Here is a 23,889-nt window from a genome sequence, read left to right as displayed (position 1 = left end):
ATCTCGGTGTACATACACTGCGATACACACCTGTCAATGTATATACAGCACACTGAGATACACACTTATTAGTGTGCATACTCCTAGACACATATACTTCTCGCTGTATATTCACAGATAACTCAGCCAAGGCGGTGAATTTTAAACTCGTATGTACCCAACAACATATACCTTTTTATGTATACACATTGAAATATGCTTGTAACCAGGTTTTGAGTATTGTGCTTAACAACCCAACATTTTGCCAAACATCATATATATATGTATATATATATATATATATATATATATATATATATATATATATATATATATATATATATATATATATATATATATATATATATATATATATATATATATATATATATATATATATATATATATATATATCAATGAAACCACGAAACAAGTGGTACTGAATCAATTACCAAACTGCGGCAGGCCAGGATTCGACCCCACGCCACATTGTCCCGCCTCACAACGTGTCACCCTATCTAATGCGCCATCGATCCTACATACAAAATGAACCTAGCGAACTAGATTTGTTGCATGTTGCGAGGACTCTCGTGGCAGTGGATGCTCAAGGATTAACTTCAGCCTCCTCCTGTCTGAATACCCTGCCTCAACAAGCAGTCTATATAGAAATGAAACCACGAAACATGTGGTAATATACAAACACTGATCTCTGGCTGAAGGAGACTCGAACCTACGAACCTTGGAACAAGGTACGCAGTGCTTTACCAATCTACCCACACTGGACCAATACCGTGGAGTCCAGCTTGTGCTAGACTTTGATCCAAGGCAGCCAGCTTTCAGGGAGAAGGCTTACAGCTTTTCTTCTCATCTCCTGCATGCATCAGCCTTACTAGAGATATTAACAATACAAGGAATTCGCAAGAGCAGGCGAAATATACACAAACACTGATCTCTGGCTGAAGGAGACTTAAACCAAGGTATTGGTCCAGTGTGGGTAGATTGGTAAAGCACTGCGTACCTTGTTCCAAGGTTCGTAGGTTCGAGTCTCCTTCAGCCAGAGATCAGTGTTTGTGTATATTTCGCCTGCTCTTGCGAATTCCTTGCATGTGGTATTATATATATATATATATATATATATATATATATATATATATATATATATATATATATAGATATATGTCGTGCCGAATATGTAAAACTGGTCAATTAGCAAGAACTTATTTAAAATTAAGTCCTTTCTAAAATTTTCTTTTATACGTTTAAAGATATATTTTTTCATTAATGTTAATACATTTTTTTTTAATTTTGCACCATAAGAATCTTAGAAAACTTACCTAACCTTATTATAACAAGAACAATTTATTTTAGCCTAACCCGACTAATTATATTTTAGATTTTTTTATAATAATTTAATACTAAACAAACAGAGTGAAATATATTTTTTTCGTTAGGTTCAGAATGATTTTGGCGAAATTATTGCATACACAAATTTTCACTTGTCCTATATGACAAGATGAGCGTTGCTATTTAAGCCAAGATGGCAAGTTTTGCCTATTCGGCACGACATATATATATATATATATATATATATTTATTTATTTATTTATTAATTATACAAAGGTCATTTTTAGGTCGTGCTTAAACGCGGCTGAGTGGGACCATAGAGTTATATTGTTAAATCTGCTGTCTCATATCTATATTTATCTTCCCTCCTTCCCTCTCTCTCTCTCTCTTTCCTCTGCCTGCTATGTATAATTTATTTTCCCTCACTGTGGGATGATGAACATAAGTTCCAAAATTAAATTTCTGCAGTGTTGATGGGCTTCCTTAAGTGATAATAACTGCAGCTCTGCTGGAAGAACACCTTTGAAGCTGTCGTGGATGATGAATCATTAAGGGAATACCTGACGATAACCTCACTGACCTTCTGAGGTCTGCCAACTTAGGCTGACCAGACGTGGGTTCCATTCTGGTGCTGCATACTCTAATATGGGCCTGACGTACATGGTGGACAGTATCGTGAATGACTCCTTACTCAGATGTCAAAATGCCAGACGCACATATGCTGTACCAATAATTTGGTTAATGTGCTTCTCAAGGGATGTGCTCGGTATCATACTCACCCCAAGATCCCTTTCCTTGAGTGAGATTAGCAGTCTCTGTCTCCGAGCCTGTACTCTGTCTGCGATTTTCTTTGATTTATAGATTTAACGCTTAATTGTTCTGCCTCAGTATTCCAAGGATAAAACTATTCACAGCACTCCATCATCAGTACTTGCTACCTAGAGAACTGCAACATCTCCACCCATCCCTTCAAAGAACTAGAGAGTGAAGTGATCCCCAGACCTTTCTCACCAGAGGAGCTAGTGCTGTATAACCATTCAACTACGTTGAGTGGTTTCCCATTCTTTAGAGCGTAGTCACTTTATTTTCCCCCCTCAAGAACTGCAACATCCCCACCCATCTATCATGAGTGAAGACACCGTACTTCCTCCAGAACTCAAGTCCAACCAACACGTATCTCCATATATATTAAGTTCACACCGTAAGAATACGTAAAATAGCATGAAGTATTTACGTAGCACCCTCCAACACGTCTACTGGATGCACAAATCTCCCTACACTGTTTCACTCTTTGAATTATACCCTTCATACCTCTTCATATTTTAATTTCTTTATACCTTGTACTTTACATAACAGTCACAGCTCACACTGATCATACACACCTCTACATTCCCTGAAGCCTCCTTCTGATTCAAACATTCAGAGACTGAATCCTCATAAAATTAAAATTCAGTCCACAAAATTAAAATTCAATCATCATAAAATTAAAACTATGAAAAAACATAAAAAATAATACAAACAACAAAATCTTCAAAATGTAACTCAACAACCTTACATATTGCGATCCATTTCTTCTGGGATGGAAATGTCAAAACAATCCTGGTCAGCAGACTCGGTCGTTGGGTTAAGCTCGTATAACCTCTTTATCAAATCCTGCAGGTTTGTCATAAATTAGACTAGATGCTTAAGTTAACTAAGAATGTTTTCTTGAGTTAACCGATACTCCTCAGAGACGACATCACCATCAAGAAGGTCGTGCGACTTATCTAATTCCTTATCCTCAGTCAACGGAAGAAACTTCCTGATCCTAGGAATTTGCCGAAGTCGTCCCAGCAGTATTCCGACAGAGGACACTCGCAAAGCCTGTGGTACAAGTCCGCATCAACTGGAGGAAGTTTGCGATGGAGGGATGTGTCTTCATTTGGAGGTGCGTCTTGGCAGTTGTCCAGATCTCTTGGCTCGTTGTTGTTGATCTCATTAGTTGATTCAATGAGGCTATTTCTTTTGCGACAGGCTGTGTCTGTGAATGAAAATAATGATAACTGAATGTTGTTCTCATAAGTGTATTCATCAACTAAAGGGGCCTCATGTACTGTGGAAATTTTTGGATTTTCCTAAATTCAGCATGTATAAATTTGAATAAAACAATAATTGTCTAATAAAACATGATGCTGATTTGAACCTTTCGAGAAATTTCGAGTGAGAGTGATGTGTGTAGAGCAGCTGCTGAGTGATGCTGGAAGAGGAGACGCCATTGGTAATTTGTGGCAATTGTTGTCTTGGAAAATTCAGCTAATAATCCGGTGTCTTCATGGCCTGAATTTGTAATAGGAACCCGAGTTAATGTCCCCTGCTGAAGATTTGAGACAGGAAATTTGCGGGACCTCAAGAATTATGTGTGGATGGTGGAAGATAAGGGATACGACCATCACTCTACCTGGAGTCTACCTAGAGGGCATTCACAGGGAAGTGCACCATTAGTCCTTTCATTTAGATCTCTAACTAGCCAGTGAATTGTCTATGTGTCAGGCAGGTGTTGTGGTGTGATCCATCTACAGAAATTAAATGGCAAGTGGTAATACGAATTTCTTTTGTGTACCCAGCAAGCCTAATCTTATACAGTCCACAATTTTAATTTGTAGATGAATGGTTCAGAGAACCGACATGTTGATAAATTAGACACATGTGCAACTTCTGGGTATCTTTATTGAGGAAACGTTTCGCCACACAGTGGCTTCATCAGTCCATACATAGGAGAAACTTGAAGAACAGGAGGAGAATGAGGTAATCAGTCCCTCAACCTTGAGTCGATGTGTTCAGTCCATCAGTCGGTTCTCTGAACCATTCATCTACAAACCTGTCAGACACTGCAACTTCTTGGAATTCTTCGCTTGCCTAATTCTTGGGCACGACCTACTTCCACATTGAACAAATGTGACACTACCTATGACTGCTGCACCTCTCCTGCCATATGGTTTATAAGCTGCTTCTCCGCTCATATGCCGTATTCTACTCAAGATTGATGGACTGAACACATCGACTCAAGGTTGAGGGACTGATTACCTCATTCTCCTCCTGTTCTTCAAGTTTCTCCTATGTATGGACTGATGAAGCCACTGTGTGGCGAAACGTTTCCTCAATAAAGATACCCAGAAGTTGCACATGTGTCTAATTTATCAATTTTAATTTGCCAGTGCAGCTGGTTTTAATATTGTAATTATTAATTTAAACTCAGGTCTAGCGTTTTGTTTGAGTGGTAATGAAGTAGGCATTGACAATGAAGGAGTTACAGTCCTGCGACTTACTGTGACTTAAGTCACACTTACTTCACCCAAATTACTTGCAGATAATAATTCAGGTAATACCCTGTAAACCTCCTGCAGGTAATTTGCTCACATAATAATAATTCACATGTACGTCACTTACTTCATCTGGAGGGTTGTCAGTTGATAAGTAGTTCTCATGAGCTAGAGGACTTTCTTGTTATCGCTGAATGTTCTCCACCTTCACATATTGATCAATGAAGATAAGAATTTCTATAACAAAGTCGATTTGATATTCGATGTATTGTTGGATCTCTTTAGAAAATGGAGTCGAAAAGTCGAGTTTACTCGCAACTTGCACAAAATAATCTAATTCATTAGAAAATGACCAAAATCAGATCTTGTATGTCCACTGTAATAATTTCGTCCTTATCAGCTGAAGAGGTCTGGCATTTACCATCAACAGTTACAGGAACTTAAACTGCCTCATCCTCAACAGCTTGAGGACCTTGTCCTCCCAAACTCTTCTCAACATTCTCATACTGAAAAATGAATAGGAGAATTTCTATGATTAAATCGGCCTGTGACTTGATGTATTGCCAAATATCGTCAGCAGGTGGGGTCAAAAATGTTGATTTTTTTTCTACACATGTATAAAATACTCTAAATCCTTCTAGAATGAATGCAAAAGGTCTCTTAGACTTTGAAAGTCCCTTGTAAGGTTCTGGTTCTCGTCAAGAGAAGTATAAGTTTGATTCTACCAAGACATTTTGGTAAGAGTGATTAACCGTATATATATAAGTTGACTGTGATAAACAATAGTAAACGTCTCTCGCTGAGAAAAAAATAAATGCTCTCATGTTACTCGAACTGTTTTGAAAGTCGCGAGGTAATGTTATATAGTTTATTGTTGCGAAATACAGTGCAGCATAATGTGTATTGTAGTGTATTATAATGTAAAGTATTGTAGTGCAATATAGTGTAGCGTAAGAAAGTGAAGCATAATATAGTGTAATATAAAGTAGTATAATGTAGTGCAGTGTAGTGCAGAGTATTATAGTGTAATATAGTGTTATATAATGTAGTTAAGTGTCATGAAGCCAGACTTAGGTGTAGTGTAATGTAGTGTGACTTAAATGAGTGGCATGATGAGAGGTGGGGCCAGGAGCTAGAACTCGACTCATACAACCGCATATAGGTGAGTTCAAATATACACATGAAAATACTCATGAATAATTTCATGTGCACAGATATGCACACATACAAATAATTATATAATGTAGTGTAATATAGTGTAGTGTAGTGTTATGTAGTGTAGTGTTATGTAGTGTAGTGTTATGTAGTGTAGTGTTATGTAGTGTAGTGTTATGTAGTGAAGTGTTATGTAGTGTAGTGTTATGTAGCGTAGTGTTATGTAATGCAGTGTTATGTAGTGTAGTGTTATGTAGCGTAGTGTTATGTAGTGTAGTGTTATGTAGCATAGTGTTATGTAGTGTAGTGTTATGCAGCATAGTGTTATGTAGTGTAGTGTTATGTAGCGTAGTGTTATGTAGTGTAGTGTTATGTAGTGTAGTGTTATGTAGTGTAGTGTTATGTAGCGTAGTGTTATGTAATGCAGTGTTATGTAGTGTAGTGTTATGTAGTGTAGTGTTATGTAATGCAGTGTTATGTAGTGTAGTGTTGTGTAGTGTAGTGTTATGTAGTGTAGTGTTATGTAGTGTAGTGTTATGTAGTGTAGTGTTATGTAGTGTAGTGTTATGTAGTGTAGTGTTATGTAGCGTAGTGTTATGTAATGCAGTGTTATGTAGTGTAGTGTTATGTAGTGTAGTGTTATGTAGTGTAGTGTTATGTAGTGTAGTGTTGTGTAGTGTAGTGTTATGTAGTGTAGTGTTATGTAGTGTAGTGTTATGTAGTGTAGTGTTATGTAGCGTAGTGTTATGTAATGCAGTGTTATGTAGTGTAGTGTTATGTAGTGTAGTGTTATGTAGCGTAGTGTTATGTAATGCAGTGTTATGTAGTGTAGTGTTATGTAGTGTAGTGTTATGTAGTGTAGTGTTATGTAGTGTAGTGTTATGTAGTGTAGTGTTATGTAGCGTAGTGTTATGTAGTGTAGTGTTATGTAATGCAGTGTTATGTAGTGTAGTGTTATGTAGTGTAGTGTTATGTAGTGTAGTGTTATGTAGTGTAGTGTTATGTAGCGTAGTGTTATGTAATGCAGTGTTATGTAGTGTAGTGTTATGTAGTGTAGTGTTATGTAGCGTAGTGTTATGTAATGCAGTGTTATGTAGTGTAGTGTTATGTAGTGTAGTGTTATGTAGTGTAGTGTTATGTAGTGTAGTGTTATGTAGTGTAGTGTTATGTAGCGTAGTGTTATGTAGTGTAGTGTTATGTAATGCAGTGTTATGTAGTGTAGTGCTATGTAGTGTAGTGTTATGTAGTGTAGTGTTATGTAGCGTAGTGTTATGTAATGCAGTGTTATGTAGTGTAGTGTTATGTAGTGTAGTGTTATGTAGTGTAGTGTTATGTAGTGTAGTGTTATGTAATGCAGTGTTATGTAGTGTAGTGTTATGTAGCGTAGTGTTATGTAATGCAGTGTTATGTAGTGTAGTGTTATGTAGCGTAGTGTTATGTAGTGTAGTGTTATGTAGCGTAGTGTTATGTAATGCAGTGTTATGTAGTGTAGTGTTATGTAGTGTAGTGTTATGCAGCATAGTGTTATGTAGTGTAGTGTTATGTAGCGTAGTGTTATGTAGTGTAGTGTTATGTAACGTAGTGTTATGTAGTGTAGTGTTATGTAGCGTAGTGTTATGTAGTGCAGTGTTAAGTAGTGTAGTGTTATGTAGCGTAGTGTTATGTAGCGTAGTGTTACATAGTGTAGTGTTATGTAGCGTAGTGTTATGTAGTGTAGTGTTATGTAGTGTAGTGTTATGTAGTGTAGTGTTATGTAGTGTAGTGTTATGTAGTGTAGTGTTATGTAGTGTAGTGTTATGTAGCGTAGTGTTATGTAGTGTAGTGTTATGTAGTGTAGTGTTATGTAGTGTAGTGTTATGTAGTGTAGTGTTATGTAGCGTAGTGTTATGTAGTGTAGTGTTATGTAGCGTAGTGTTATGTAGTGTAGTGTTATGTAGTGTAGTGTTATGTAGTGTAGTGTTATGTAGTGTAGTGTTATGTAGTGTAGTGTTATGTAGTGTAGTGTTATGTAGCGTAGTGTTATGTAGTGTAGTGTTATGTAGTGTAGTGTTATGTAGTGTAGTGTTATGTAGTATAGTGTTATGTAGTGTAGTGTTATGTAGTGTAGTGTTATGTAGTGTAGTGTTATGTAGCGTAGTGTTATGCAGTGTAGTGTTATGTAGTGTAGTGTTATGTAGCGTAGTGTTATGTAGTGTAGTGTTATGTAGTGTAGTGTTATGTAATGCAGTGTTATGTAGTGTAGTGTTATGTAGTGAAGTGTTACATAGTGTAGTGTTATGTAGCGTAGTGTTACATAGTGTAGTGTTATGTAGCGTAGTGTTATGTAGTGTAGTGTTATGTAGCGTAGTGTTATGTAATGCAGTGTTATGTAGTGTAGTGTTATGTAGTGAAGTGTTACATAGTGTAGTGTTATGCAGTTAAGTGTTATGTAGTGCTATGTAGTGTAGTGTTATGTAGCATCTTGTTGTGTAGTGTTATGTAGTGTAGTGTTATGTAGTGTAGTGTAATGTAGTGTTGTGTAGTGTAGTGTTATGTAGTGTAGTGTTATGTAGTGTAGTGTAATGTAGTGTTGTGTAGTGTAGTGTTATGTAGTGTAGTGTAATGTAGTGTTGTGTAGTGTAGTGTTATGTAGTGTAGTGTTATGTAGTGTAGTGCTATGTAGTGTAGTGTTATGTAGTGTAGTGTTATGTAGTGTAGTGTTATGTAGTGTAGTGTTATGTAGTGTAGTGTTATGTAGTGTAGTGTTATGTAGTGTAGTGTTATGTAGTGTAGTGCTATGTAGTGTAGTGTTATGTAGCATCTTGTTGTGTAGTGTTATGTAGTGTAGTGTAATGTAGTGTTGTGTAGTGTAGTGTTATGTAGTGTAGTGTAGTGTTATGTAGTGTAGTGTTATGTAGTGTAGTGTTATGTAGTGTAGTGTTATGTAGTGTAGTGCTATGTAGTGTAGTGTAGTGTTATGTAGCATCTTGTTGTGTAGTGCTATGTAGTGTAGTGTAATGTAGTGTTGTGTAGTGTAGTGTTATGTAGTGAAGTGTTACATAGTGTAGTGTTATGTAGTGAAGTGTTATGTAGTTTAGTGTTGTGTAGTGTTATGTAGTGTAATCTTGTATAGTGTTATGTAGTGTAGTGTTGTGTAGTGTTATGTAGTGTAGTGTTGTGTAGTGTTATGTACTGTAGTGTTGTGTAGTGTTATGTAGTGTAATGTTGTGTAGTGTTATGTAGTGTAGTGTTATGTAGTGTAGTGTTGTGTAGTGTTATGTAGTGTAGTGTTGTGTAGTGTTATGTAGTGTAGTGTTATGTAGTGTAGCATTATGTAGTGTAGTGTTGTGTAGTGTTATGTAGTGTAGTGTTATATAGTGTAGAGTTGTGTAGTGTTATGTAGTGTAGTGTTATGTAGTGTAGTGTTATGTAGTGTAGTGTTGTGTAGTGTTATGTAGTGTTATGTAGTGTAGTGTTATGTAGTGCAGTGTTATGTAGTGTAGTGTTATATAGTGTAGTATTATGTAGTGTAGTGTTATGTAGTGTAGTGTTATGTAGTGTAGTGTTATGTAATGTAGTGTTGTGTAGCGTTATGTAGTGTAGTATTATGTAGTGTAGTGTTGTGTAGTGTTATGTAGTGTTATGTAGTGTAGTGTTATGTAGTGCAGTGTTATGTAGTGTAGTGTTATATAGTGTAGTATTATGTAGTGTAGTGTTATGTAGTGTAGTGTTATGTAGTGTGGCATTGTGTAGTGTTATGAGTGTAGTGTTATGTAGTGTTAAGTAGTATAGTGTTATGTAATGTAGTGTTATGTAGTGTAGTGTTATGTAGTGTAGTGTTATGTAGTGTTAAGTAGTATAGTGTTATGTAATGTAGTGTTATGTAGTGTAGTATTATGCAGTGTAGTGTTATGTAGTGTTAAGTAGTGTAGTGTTATGTAATGTAGTGTTATGTAGTGTAGTGTTATGTAGTGTAGTGTTGTGTAGTGTTATGTAGTGTAGTGTTATGTAATGTAGTGTTGTGTAGTGTTATGTAGTGTAGTATTATGTAGTGTAGTGTTGTGTAGTGTTATGTAGTGTTATGTAGTGTTATGTAGTGTTATGTAGTGCAGTGTTATGTAGTGTAGTGTTATATAGTGTAGTATTATGTAGTGTAGTGTTATGTAGTGTAGTGTTATGTAGTGTTAAGTAGTGTAGTGTTATGTAATATAGTGTTACGTAGTGTTAAGTAGTGTAGTGTTATGTAATGTAGTATTATGTAGTGTAGTGTTATGTAGTGTAGTGTTATGTAGTGTTAAGTAGTATAGTGTTATGTAATGTAGTATTATGTAGTGTAGTGTTATGCAGTGTAATGTTAAGTAATATTAAGTAGTGTAGTGTTATGTAATGTAGTATTATGTAGTGTAGTGTTATGTAGTGTAGTGTTATGTAGTGTTAAGTAGTATAGTGTTATGTAATGTAGTGTTATGTAGTGTAGTATTATGCAGTGTAGTGTTATGTAGTGTTAAGTAGTGTAGTGTTATGTAATGTAGTGTTATGTAGTGTAGTGTTATGTAGTGTAGTGTTGTGTAGTGTTATGTAGTGTAGTGTTATGTAATGTAGTGTTGTGTAGTGTTATGTAGTGTAGTATTATGTAGTGTAGTGTTGTGTAGTGTTATGTAGTGTTATGTAGTGTTATGTAGTGTTATGTAGTGCAGTGTTATGTAGTGTAGTGTTATATAGTGTAGTATTATGTAGTGTAGTGTTATGTAGTGTAGTGTTATGTAGTGTTAAGTAGTGTAGTGTTATGTAATATAGTGTTACGTAGTGTTAAGTAGTGTAGTGTTATGTAGTGCAGTGTTATGTAGTGTAGTGTTATGTAGTGCAGTGTTATGTAGTGTAGTGTTATGTAGTGCAGTGTTATGTAGTGTAGTGTTATGTAGTGTAGTGTTATGTAGTGTAGTGTTATGTAGTGTCGTGTCATGTAGTGTAATGTTATGTAGTGCAGTGTTATGTAGTGTAGTGTTATGTAGTGTTATGTAGTGTTATGTAGTGTAGTGTTATGTAGTGTAGTGTTATGTAGTGTAGTGTTATGTAGTGTAGTGTTATGTAGCGTAGTGTTATGTAGCGTAGTGTTGTGTTATGTAGCGTTGTGTTATGTAGTGTTGTGTTATGTAGTGTTGTGTTATGTAGTGTTGTGTTATGTAGTGTTGTGTTATGTAGTGTTGTGTTATGTAGTGTTGTGTTATGTAGTGTTGTGTTATGTAGTGTTGTGTTATGTAGTGTTGTGTTATGTAGTGTTGTGTTATGTAGTATTGTGTTATGTAGTGTTGTGTTATGTAGTGTTGTTGTGTAGTGTTGTTGTGTAGCGTTGTTTTATGTAGCGTTGTGTTATGTAATGTTGTGTTATGTAGTGTTGTGTTATGTAGTGTTATCTAGTGTTGTATTATGTAGTGTTATGTAGTGTTGTGTTATGTAGTGTTGTGTTATGTAGTGTTGTGTTATGTAGTGTTGTGTTATGTAGTGTTGTGTTATGTAGTGTTGTGTTATGTAGTGTTGTGTTATGTAGTGTTGTGTTATGTAGTGTTGTGTTATGTAGTGTTGTGTTATGTAGTGTTGTGTTATGTAGTGTTGTGTTATGTAGTGTTGTGTTATGTAGTGTTGTGTTATGTAGTGTTGTGTTATGTAGTGTTATGTAGTGTTGTGTTATGTAGTGTTCTTGGTTATGTAGTGTTGTGTTATGTAGTGTTGTGTTATGTAGTGTTCTTGTGTAGTGTTGTGTTATGTAGTGTTGTGTTATGTAGTGTTGTGTTATGTAGTGTTCTTGTGTAGTGTTGTGTTATGTAGTGTTGTGTTATGTAGTGTTCTTGTGTAGTGTTGTGTTATGTAGTGTTGTGTTATGTAGTGTTGTGTTATGTAGTGTTGTGTTATGTAGTGTTGTGTTATGTAGCGTAGTGTTGTGTTATGTAGCGTAGTGTTATGTAGTGTTCTTGTGTAGTGTTGTGTTATGTAGTATTGTGTTATGTAGTGTTGTGTTATGTAGTATTGTGTTATGTAGTATTATGTAGTGTTGTGTTATGTAGTGTTGTGTTATGTAGTGTTGTGTTATGTAGTGTTGTGTTATGTAGTGTTGTGTTATGTAGTGTTGTGTTATGTAGTGTTGTGTTATGTAGTATTGTGTTATGTAGTGTTGTGTAGTGTGTATGTGCATCTTGTTGTGTAGTGTTATGTAGTGTAGTGTTATGTAGTGTTGTGTAGTGTAGTGTTATGTAGTGAAGTGTTACATAGTGTAGTGTTATGTAGTGAAGTGTTATGTAGTTTAGTGTTGTGTAGTGTTATGTAGTGTATGTAGTGTAGTGTTATGTAGTGTAGTGTAGTGTAGTGTTATGTAGTGCAGTGCTATGTAGTGTAGTGTTATGTAGTGTAGTTTTGTGTAGTGTTACGTAGTGTAGTGTTATGTAGTGCAGTGTTATGTTGTGTAGTATTATGTAGTGTAGTGCTGTGTAGTGTTATGTAGTGTAGTGTTGTGTAGTGTTATGTAGTGTAGTGTTATATAGTGTACTATTGTGTAGTGTAGTGTTGTGTAGTGTTATGTAGTGTAGTGTTATATAGTGTAGAGTTGTGTAGTGTTATGTAGTGTAGTGTTATGTAGTGTAGTGTTATGTAGTGTAGTGTTGTGTAGTGTTATGTAGTGTTATGTAGTGTAGTGTTATGTAGTGCAGTGTTATGTAGTGTAGTGTTATATAGTGTAGTATTATGTAGTGTAGTGTTATGTAGTGTAGTGTTATGTAGTGTAGTGTTATGTAATGTAGTGTTGTGTGTTATGTAGTGTAGTCTTCTGTAGTGTAGTGTTGTGTAGTGTTATGTAGTGTTATGTAGTGTAGTGTTATGTAGTGCAGTGTTATGTAGTGTAGTGTTATATAGTGTAGTATTATGTAGTGTAGTGTTATGTAGTGTAGTGTTATGTATTGTGTTATGTAGTGTTATGCAGTGTTGTGTTATGTAGTGTTAAGTAGTGTTGTGTTATATAGTGTTGTGTTATGTAGTGTTGTGTTATGTAGTATTGTGTTATGTAGTGTTAGTAGTATAGTGTTATGTGGTGGTGTTATGTAGTGTAGTATTATGTAGTGTAGTGTTATGTAGTGTTACGTAGTGTTGTGTTACGTAGTGTTGTATTATGTAGTGTTATGTAGTGTTGTGTTATGTAGTTTTGTGCTATGTAGTGTTGTGTTATGTAGTGTTATGTAGTGTTATTATGCAGTGTAGTGTTATGTAGTGTTATGTAGTGTTGTGTTATGTAGTGGTATGTAGTGTTATGTAGTGTTGTGTTACGTAGTGTTGTGTTACGTAGTGTTGTGTTATGTAGTGTTATGTAGTGTTGTGTAGTGTAGTGTTGTATGTAGTGTTGTGTTATGTAGTGTTATGTAGTGTTGTGTTATGTAGTGATGTGTTATGAAGTGTTCTGTTATGTAGTGTTGTGTTATGTACTGTTATGTAGTGTCGTGTTATGTAGTGTAGTATTATGTAGTGTAGTGTTATGTTAGTGTGTGTTATGTAATATAGTGTTGTAAGTAGTGTAGTGTTATGTAGTGTTATGTAGTGTTGATATGTAGTGTTATGTAGTGCTGTGTTACGTAGTGTTGTGTTATGTAGTGTTATGTAGTGTTACGTAGTGTTGTGTTATGTAGTGTTACGTAGTGTTGTGTTATGTAGTGTTATGTAGTGTAGTGTTATGTAATATTGTGTTATGTAGTGTTGTGTTATGTAGTGTTGTGTTATGTAGTGTTGTGTTATGTAGTGTTGTGTTATGTAGTGTTGTGTTATGTAGTGTTGTGTTATGTAGTGTTGTGTTATGTAGTGTTCTTGTGTAGTGTTGTGTTATGTAGTGTTGTGTTATGTAGTGTTGTGTTATGTAGTGTTGTGTTATGTAGTGTAGTGCTGTGTAGTGTTATGTAGTGTAGTGTTGTGTAGTGTTATGTAGTGTAGTGTTATATAGTGTACTATTGTGTAGTGTTATGTTGTGTAGTGCAGTGTTATGTAGTGTAGTGTTATGTAGTGTAGTGTGTGTGTTATGTAGTGTGTGTATGTTATGTAGTGTGTGTGTTATGTAGTGTGTGTGTTATGTAGTGTGTGTGTTATGTAGTGTGTGTATGTTATGTAGTGTAGTGTTTTGTAGTGTTGTGTTGTGTATTGTTATGTAGTGTAGTGTTATGTAGTGTAGTGTTATGTAGTGTACTGTTGTGTAGTGTTATGTAGTGTAGTGTTTTGTAGTGTTGTGTTGTGTATTGTTATGTAGTGTAGTGTTATGTAGTGTAGTGTTATATAATGTACTATTGTGTAGTGTTATGATGTGTAGTGCAGTGTTATGTAGTGTAGTGTTATGTAGTGCAGTGTTATGTAGTGTAGTGTTATGTAGTGTAGTGTTATGTAGTGTAGTGTTGTGTAGTGTACTGTTGTGTAGTGTACTGTTGTGTAGTGTTATGTAGTGTTGTGTTATGTAGTATTCTTGTGTAGTGTTGTGTTATGTAGTGTTGTGTTATGTAGTGTTGTGTTATGTAGTGTTGTGTTATGTAGTGTTATGTAGTGTTGTGTTATGTAGTGTTGTGTTATGTAGTGTTATGTAGTGTTGTGTTATGTAGTGTTGTGTTATGTAGTGTTGTGTTATGTAGTATTGTGTTATGTAGTGTTGTGTTATGTAGTGTTGTGTTATGTAGTGTTATGTAGTGTAGTGTTGTGTAGTGTACTGTTGTGTAGTGTTATGTAGTGTATTGTTATGTAGTGTTGTGTTGTGTTTTGTTATGTAGTGTAGTGTTATGTAGTATAGTGTTATGTAGTGTACTGTTGTGTAGTGTTATGTAGTGTAGTGTTATATAGTGTACTATTGTGTAGTGTTATGTTGTGTAGTACAGTGTTATGTAGTGTAGTGTTATGTAGTGTAGTGTTATGTAGTGTAGTGTTATGTAGTGTAGTGTTGTGTAGTGTACTGTTGTGTAGTGTTATGTAGTGTAGTGTAGTGTACTGTTGTGTAGTGTTATGTAGTGTAGTTTTGTGTAGTATTATGTAGTGTAGTGTTGTGTAATGTTATGTTGTGTCATGTAGTGTAGTGTAGTGTCTACCTCATGTAGTGTAGCTACATAACACTTCACTTTCCACTCTTCCTTTTTCATTCATCGAGGTAGACACCAGGTTTATAGTGTACCAGGATCCCTTTCTCAGATCGTGCAGTCACCAAAAAATCTGATAATTATTATTATTATGGGTGATGAATGTTGCAACGAGGAGAAGGTTGGAGGCAGTGGAGATGTCATGTCTGAGGGCAATGTGTGGTGTGAATATAATGCAGAGAATTCGTAGTTCGGAAATTAGGAGATGTAGGATTACCAAAACTATTATCCAGAAGACTGAGGAGGGGTTGTTGAGGTGGTTCGAACGTGTACGGAGAATGGAACAAACCAGAATGACTTCGAGAATGTATAAATCTGTAGTGGAGGGAAGGCGGGGTAGGGGTCGGCCTAGGAAGGGTTGGAGTAAGGGGGCAAAGAAGGTTTTGTGTGCGAGGGGCTTGGACTTCCAGCAAGCGTGCATGAGCGTATTTGATAGGAATGAGTGGAGACAAATGGTTTTTAATACTTGACGTGCTGTTGGAGTGTGAGCAAAGTAACATTTATGAAGGGATTCAGGGAAACAGGCAGACCAGACTTGAGTCCTGGAGATGGGAAGAACAGTGTCTACACTAAAGGAGGGGATGTTAATGTTGCAGTTTTATAACTGTAGTGTAAAGCACCCTTCTGGCAAGACAGTGATGGAGTGATGAAAGGTTTTCTTTTTCGTGCCCCCCTGCCTTGGTGGGAATCGGCCGATGTGTTAATAATAAAATAATAATAATAATAATAATAATAATAATAATAATAATAATAATAATAATAATAATAATAATAATAATAATTATTATTATTATTATTATTATTATTATTATTATTATTATTCTTATTCTTATTATTATTATTATTATTATTATTATTATTATTATTATTATTATTATTATTATCAATAATATCATTATCGTGATTGATGTATTATATCAATAGTAAGCATATAAAGAAAACATGGAACTGGAAGCAACAAGTTTGACCTGAGGAACGGAGTTAACAACTCCAGGAAGTAACAAGTTTGACCTGAAGAACGGAGTTAACTCCATATTTCTGGATTAAGAAAAAATAAGTCTTGCGGTGATATCTGGCAGCGCAGGACGTACAACAAAATCTTGAACAAATGTTTTCACACGCTGGCTAAAATGTTGAGGACAGTTTACTGTACAGTATACTGAGGAGTTTATTCTGCCGTCAGTCATGCATGTAACTATCATGTGAAGATAGATATGAAAGGGTTTATCCTCTGATCAGCAGTAATGGATGTATCAACATTTGAAGGTAATATTAATTATACACTAGTACAGCACTGAATGAGAATGATTCTGAAGATTGTTTCTGCCTGGCAGTAACTGGGACACATATGCTTCATACGCCACTAATGTGGCCAAAGCAGGTAAAGGTCCTTCCCATAGGCCATTCTTCTCCTTGTAGCCCTTTATGTGTTGCCTTGCACCAGGCCCACACACTCAGCACTTATAAATAAAACATGCCAGTGCATTTAAATTCCAAAGGGGGCTCCTCCCAGCACGGACGGAATCTTTAAGTACAAAACACCGTATGCAATCACTAGCTTGTGGAGCAAGGAATGATGGCGTAAGGACCTCAAGATATTCATTCTCAAGTCACCAGTATTACCCTCACCATCAGAATGAGAACCGTGACAATATATGGCTTTAGTTTTTTTAAACCTCTGGAAAAAACATCATAAAACGCTGGTATCAAGCAAAATTTCATCGTTATTGACAAACGATATTTACATTTGCGTCAATTCTTAATCAGTAGTCTGGACACATGTAGTGGGAGCAACACTCTTACACCAGACCAGACTCTTTTACCTCAACGTACTTGACTATATTAAAACTAACTTGCTTTTACCACAACAACACTTATTAATAACACAAATTAGACCAGACTACAGGAGTCATACCTACAGTGTCAAAAAACTTCAACGGCCATGATTACATGTAGCACGTCAACATACACTACGCTACTATATCCATGACTTGCTTGTAGTCTATGCTAAAATAGTTAACACCATAGCATGTCAAACTAGGCAAAACTCTTAAACATCGCCTGTCAAACTAGTCTACACGCCATAACTACGGCATGACACACAAGGCTACGACTACACTATGTGTGTCAGGTCCGGTGATCGCTGGTAACCAGGGAGGTCACTTGCAGCCACCACCTTCTCCGGAGGTGTTCTCTAGTCACAAGCAGTAATTTTTCTAGGTCAACAATCACATGGTGGGTCGTGGCTAGGCTGGTCTTGAAGCGAGGCTAGTATACACTTCACAGTGCTGACCCGAGGCTAGTATACACCTCGCATTGCTGAGGCGAGGCTAGTATACACCTCACAGAGCTGAGGCGAGGTTAGTATACATCTCGCAGTGCTGAAGTGAGGCTAGTATGCCCCTCAGAGTGCTGAGGCGAGGCTAGTGTACACCTAGGAGTGCTGAGGCGAGGCTAGTATACACCTCACAGTGCTGAGGCGAGGCTAATATACACCTCACAGTGCTGAGGAGAGGCTAGTATAAACCTCACAGTGCTGAGGCGAGGCTAATATACACCTCACAGTGCTGAGGCGAGGCTAGTATAAACCTCACAGTGCTGAGGAGAGGCTAATATACACCTCACAATGCTGAGGCGAGGCTAGTATACACCTCACAGTACTGAGGCGAGGTTAGTATAAACCTCACAGTGCTGAGGAGAGGCTAATATACACCTCACAATGCTGAGGCAAGGCTAGTATACACCTCACAGTACTGAGGCGAGGCTAGCATACACTTCACAGTGCTGAGGCGAGGCTAGTATACACCTCACAGTGTTGAGGCGAGGCTAGTATACACCTCACAGTGCTGAGGCGAGGCTAGCATACACCTCACAGTGCTGAGGCGAGGCTAGTATACACCTCAGTGCTGAGGTGAGGCTGGCACACCTCTGACTCAGCGCACGAGTCAGTGACTTCGAAGCAGTGTTACTTAACAGTGTTACAGAGCAAAGGAACTATGGAAGTAACAAAACAGGCGCTGCAACAATTACTAACGAATTCACAAACTGGGAAGGAAAGTAGACGCTGTTTCGTTCCGTTGTGCACCAGAGAGGACCGAAACGTCAGCTGACCTTTTTTATGGGCATTTCATGTTGAGTTTCAAAACCTATTTATAAGATACCGTGATGTGATCTTCACTTGTTGAAGTGTGTCGACGCGCGTGAGTCGCCATGTGAGCGCCAAGTTTTCACATTTCTCTCACCGAGCGAAACGCCGTCTTCTACTCTGCAGTGTTTATTTTTATCAATGATGTTACCAGCTTCAACACTTGGGTGCCTACACTGTAAGCTATGACTGGCTGGTTAATGGGGGTTTAAAACCTATCTACCACACAAGGCTGCACGCTGCCTTTTTACCACCAATTAATTTATGTAAACTCTGTGTGCATGTACACTGAGATATACACTTCTCGGTGTATAAACACTGGGAGACATACACCTCCCAGTATATATACACGAACATACACTTTTCGGTGTATATATTTTTCATTCAGATAAGGGCGGAAACGAAGGTGCAAACACAGGGTCACAAGCCAGGGTCACAAGCCAGGGTCACACATTAATATTGGGTCAAGGCAGGAGAGTGTGACGCTGGTTTTCCCGGCCTTGGTGGTGCTGTGGGGCGTTATGCCGTCTTGACTCACTGGGTGTGTGCACGAATAACCCTCACCTCTAGCACAGGGAACTCAGAACGACGTTTCGGTCAATCCTAGACTATTGTCAAGCGACGACTATGCGAGGAAAGGCAGAGAAGGCCAAAAGACAGGTCAGGAGGAAGGAGGAAGGGAGGAGTGGTAGTAAAGTAGAATTAACAACAGCAGCAGCTGTAGTAGTAACAGCAGCGGTGGTGGTAGTAGTAGTAGTAGTAGTAGTAGTAGTAGTAGTAGTAGTAGCAGTAGCAGTAGTAGTAGTAGTAGTAGTAGTAGTAGTAGTAGTAGTAGTAGTAGTAGTAGTAGTAGTAGTACCGAGGTAGTTGCTGTAGTAGTAATGGTACTACTAGTGACAGAAGTAAAAGTATAGTGTAGTATTGGAGGAATTAGCGCCGCAGGAGACCTACTGGCCCAAGCTAGGAAAGAAAAAAATCAAGGAAACAAGACAAGGAAAACTCAGAAGACAGGATAGGCAAAAGAAATACAGTACACAGGTCAAGGAAAGGAGGAGGGAGAAGAGGTCAGGTCACGAGTATTCTGAAAACTGGAGCCTCTGACACTGTTGAGGAAGTCAGTTTTCTGCAGAGACAAAGCCAGTACTCTGATTCATGTTAGGAAAGTTGTGTACAGGAGTGTATTCAGCTGGACGGCGTCTGTGAAGGATATAATGGATAGACAGTTTTAAGAGAGGACCGGTTAATAGGATGACTGTCATGTCTGACCAGACAGCAAGGAGCTCTGTTAGTGAAAACAAGGCTGACACTTCCACTCTGCTCTTATTGTGTCAGACTGGCTAGTTCCGTGGTATATTTCAGTGTGTCAGTCAGGTCAGGTCTGACAGGACACAGACTGACTCATGTCAGTCAGTGTCTGGTCACTCATGTCATTCAGTGAGTGGTTACTCATGTCAGTCAGTTTCTGGTCACTCATGCTAGCCAGCGTTTGGTCACTCATGTTAGCCAGTGCTTGGTCACTCATATCAATCTGGTTACTCATGTCAGTGAGTCAGTGCCTGGTCACTCATGTCAGTCAGATTCTGGTCACTCACGTCAGTCAGTCTAGTTACTCGTGTTAGTCAGTCAGTGTCAGGTTACTCATGTCATGTCAGGTTACTCATGTCATGCAGCACCTCACACACTAAGTCACTACCGTTATGGGTGTTGATCAAGATATTCAGTAAATATATTCCAGTAACAGGAAAGAAATTAACAAAAGTTATCGCTCATTTTTTTTACAATTTACAAACTAAAAAAAAAATAACAAATAGCTTGATTTTCTATTTCCGATAAACATCGCTGGAAATTTTTAATAATCAATATATGTCTATTTAGGAGAGCTTCGTTTAATATAGTTATTAGCGAGGCTAACCTTAAGATCAGTTATCTTTATTGTTTCTCAAAATACAAATCTGAAGATATAAATGAGAGAGAGAGAGAGAGAGAGAGAGAGAGAGAGAGAGAGAGAGAGAGAGAGAGAGAGAGAGAGAGAGAGAGAGAGAGAGAGTGAGAGAGAGAGTGAGTGGTGGCCAGAACCTCCTACCCCTCACATTGCTTGCTCAATACTCTCTCTCTGATCCCATTGTCTCTCTCAGTCCAGTAATTTAAAGACAAAGTAACTCTGTAGTCATGGGAGGTCATGACATTGTTTGTGTCACCTGCGACACGCTGCATGACCAAGCTTGTAGTCATGAGTGAGCTGTGTGTGTGTGTTAACCTATTTGTGGTTGCAGGGGCGAGTCTTAACTCCTGGCCCAGCCTCTTCGCTGGTTGCTACTAGGTGTGTGTGTGTGTGTGTGTGTGTGTGTGTGTGTGTGTGTGTACTCACCTAATTGTGGTTGCAGGGGTCGAGACTCAGCTCCTGGCCCCGCCAGGAGTGTGTGTGTGTGTGTGTGTTGTTTCGTGTGTGTGTGTGTGTTGTTTCGTGTGTGTGTGTGTGTGTGTGTGTTGTTTCGTGTGTGTGTGTGTGTGTGTGTGTTGTTTCGTGTGTGTGTGTGTGTGTGTTGTTTCGTGTGTGTGTGTGTGTGTGTGTGTGTATGTGTGTATACATACATATATTCAACATCTCTCACATTACATATATTCTCCGAGGCGTGTATATATCCCAGTATATACACCTTCATGACTCGTGCAGTCATAGGTGTTGAGCCTAGCAGGTCAACCCAGGTGTTGAAGACACAGCGGAGAGACGATGCTGATAATACTATTCTCTCATATCTTTACGACACTGCGACAGTCCTGAATTATTTTCTGTAGTTAGGTAGAGGCGTGATCTAGAATAATATTAAAGATTTAATTATACTTGTTTAGAATGATGGAAAGACTCTGAAGAACCTTAACGTGAGATATTAAGTGACGCTAGAACGAATGGAACGTTCTTCATCCTGCCACTTCTCGTATGTTAGGATTTATCGTTATATATTGACAGAACATTAAAGGTGTGCAGGTGTGGGAGTTACCAGGGTAAGTGTTTGCAACTGGCGCCAGGCTAGGCTGCATCAACCGTTCAGAAGAAGAATACAAGGGTAACATTACGCAAGTCTCCCTGACCATCCCGGCTGAGGTTTTTGCAGTGAGGACCAGCGGCTGCACCTCACTGCACCTCCGTAAGCTATTGACGCTCTTCTGCAATACTGCATCTGCATATCAATAGCAGAGTTGCCTAAACCAAGGACTGACCACTGCCGCGTCCACCGACTGACCACTACCCTCAGTGTGACCACTGCCACGAGGTACGACCACTACCACGAGGTATGACCACTACCTACAACCAATGCTGTGTTGCAATACACTAGGACTGTGTTGCTGCATACTTGTGCTATGTTGCAATACCATGACTGTTGCAACACTAGTGTTGCAGTAATAAATTTCCAGTCCTTCACAGTATTTATTGTGTTGTGTTAATTAAGCAGTCTTCACTCATGACAGACAGAGCCCTGCAACATTGTTTTGACGTCACCTGCTACCAGTACATCAACTAACCCAGGCTAGTGACGTCTGATGTCACATAACAGTGACTCTTTTGACGTCACCTGCTACCAGTACATCAACTAACCCAGGCTAGTGACGTCTGATGTCACATAACAGTGACTCTTTTGACGTCACCTGCTACCAGTACATCAACTAACCCAGGCTAGTGACGTCTGATGTCACATAACAGTGACTCTTTTGACGTCACCTGCTACCAGTACATCAACTAACCCAGGCTAGTGACGTCTGATGTCACATAACAGTGACTTTTGACGTCACCTGCTACCAGTACATCAACTAACCCAGGCTAGTGACGTCTGATGTCACATAACAGTGACTTTTGACGTCAAGTCAAGCAAACGTGAGCAAGCAATAATCGCTTTTATGCTTAATTACGATAATTATGAATGTCTCAAAGATAAAAAACACCATGAGACGTATGTCTCAGAGTATATACACTGAGACGTATGTCTCAGAGTATATACACTGAGACGTATGTCTCAGAGTATATACACTGAGACGTATGTCTCAGAGTATATACACTGAGACGTATGTCTCAGAGTATATACACTGAGACGTATGTCTCAGAGTATATACACTGAGACGTATGTCTCAGAGTATATACACTGAGACGTATGTTTCAGAGTATATACACTGAGACGTATGTTTCAGAGTATATACACTGAGACGTATGTCTCAGAGTATATACACTGAGACGTATGTCTCAGAGTATATACACTGAGACGTATGTCTCAGGGTATATACACTGAGACGTACGTCTCAGTGTATATACTCAGTGTATATACTCAGTGTATATACTCAGTGTATATACTCAGTGTATATACTCAGTGTATATACTCAGTGTATATACTCAGTGTATATACTCTGAGACGTACGTCTCAGAGTATATACACTGAGACAGTTTGCCAGTCACTTCAACATAACAAAAAACAACATAGAATAGTTAACTACCTACTGTTTCTAAACGATGTAGTTGAAACTGAGATGCTGCCTTATACTCAAACAAGGACTCAAGTTCACACCATCTTGGTTTTCTATCAAGTCTATCCTAACATCTGTTATAGGTAGGTGGTCTGTCGTCTGCTAGATACTACTCTTTCGTCTACTTTTAAATCACCATCGACGTTTTGCCCCGTCCGTGTTATAAATACTACAAATACGTACAAATACAGTCATTACCATGCTTACCTGCCACCAGACCAGTGTACAGTCATTACCATGCTTACCTGCCACCAGACCAGTGTAGTCATTACCATGCTTACCTGCCACCAGACCAGTGTACAGTCATTACCATGCTTACCTGCCACCAGACCAGTGTACAGTCATTACCATGCTTACCTGCCACCAGACCAGTGTACAGTCATTACCATGCTTACCTGCCACCAGACCAGTGTAGTCATTACCATGCTTACCTGCCACCAGACCAGTGTACAGTCATTACCATGCTTACCTGCCACCAGACCAGTGTACAGTCATTACCATGCTTACCTGCCACCAGACCAGTGTACAGTCATTACCATGCTTACCTGCCACCAGACCAGTGTACAGTCATTACCATGCTTACCTGCCACCAGACCAGTGTAGTCATTACCATGCTTACCTGCCACCAGACCAGTGTACAGTCATTACCATGCTTACCTGCCACCAGACCAGTGTACAGTCATTACCATGCTTACCTGCCACCAGACCAGTGTACAGTCATTACCATGCTTACCTGCCACCAGACCAGTGTACAGTCATTACCATGCTTACCTGCCACCAGACCAGTGTAGTCATTACCATGCTTACCTGCCACCAGACCAGTGTACAGTCATTACCATGCTTACCTGCCACCAGATCAGTGTACAGTCATTACCATGCTTACCTGCCACCAGACCAGTGTACAGTCATTACCATGCTTACCTGCCACCAGACCAGTGTACAGTCATTACCATGCTTACCTGCCACCAGACCAGTGTAGTCATTACCATGCTTACCTGCCACCAGACCAGTGTACAGTCATTACCATGCTTACCTGCCACCAGATCAGTGTACAGTCATTACCATGCTTACCTGCCACCAGACCAGTGTACAGTCATTACCATGCTTACCTGCCACCAGACCAGTGTACAGTCATTACCATGCTTACCTGCCACCAGACCAGTGTAGTCATTACCATGCTTACCTGCCACCAGACCAGTGTACAGTCATTACCATGCTTACCTGCCACCAGACCAGTGTACAGTCATTACCATGCTTACCTGCCACCAGACCAGTGTACAGTCATTACCATGCTTACCTGCCACCAGATCAGTGTACAGTCATTACCATGCTT

The sequence above is a fragment of the Cherax quadricarinatus genome, chromosome 9 (assembly GCF_038502225.1).
Source record: "Cherax quadricarinatus isolate ZL_2023a chromosome 9, ASM3850222v1, whole genome shotgun sequence".
Lineage (NCBI taxonomy): Eukaryota > Metazoa > Arthropoda > Malacostraca > Decapoda > Parastacidae > Cherax > Cherax quadricarinatus.
The sequence above is the reverse complement of the archived record's forward strand: the minus strand, read 5'-3'. Positions refer to the sequence as shown.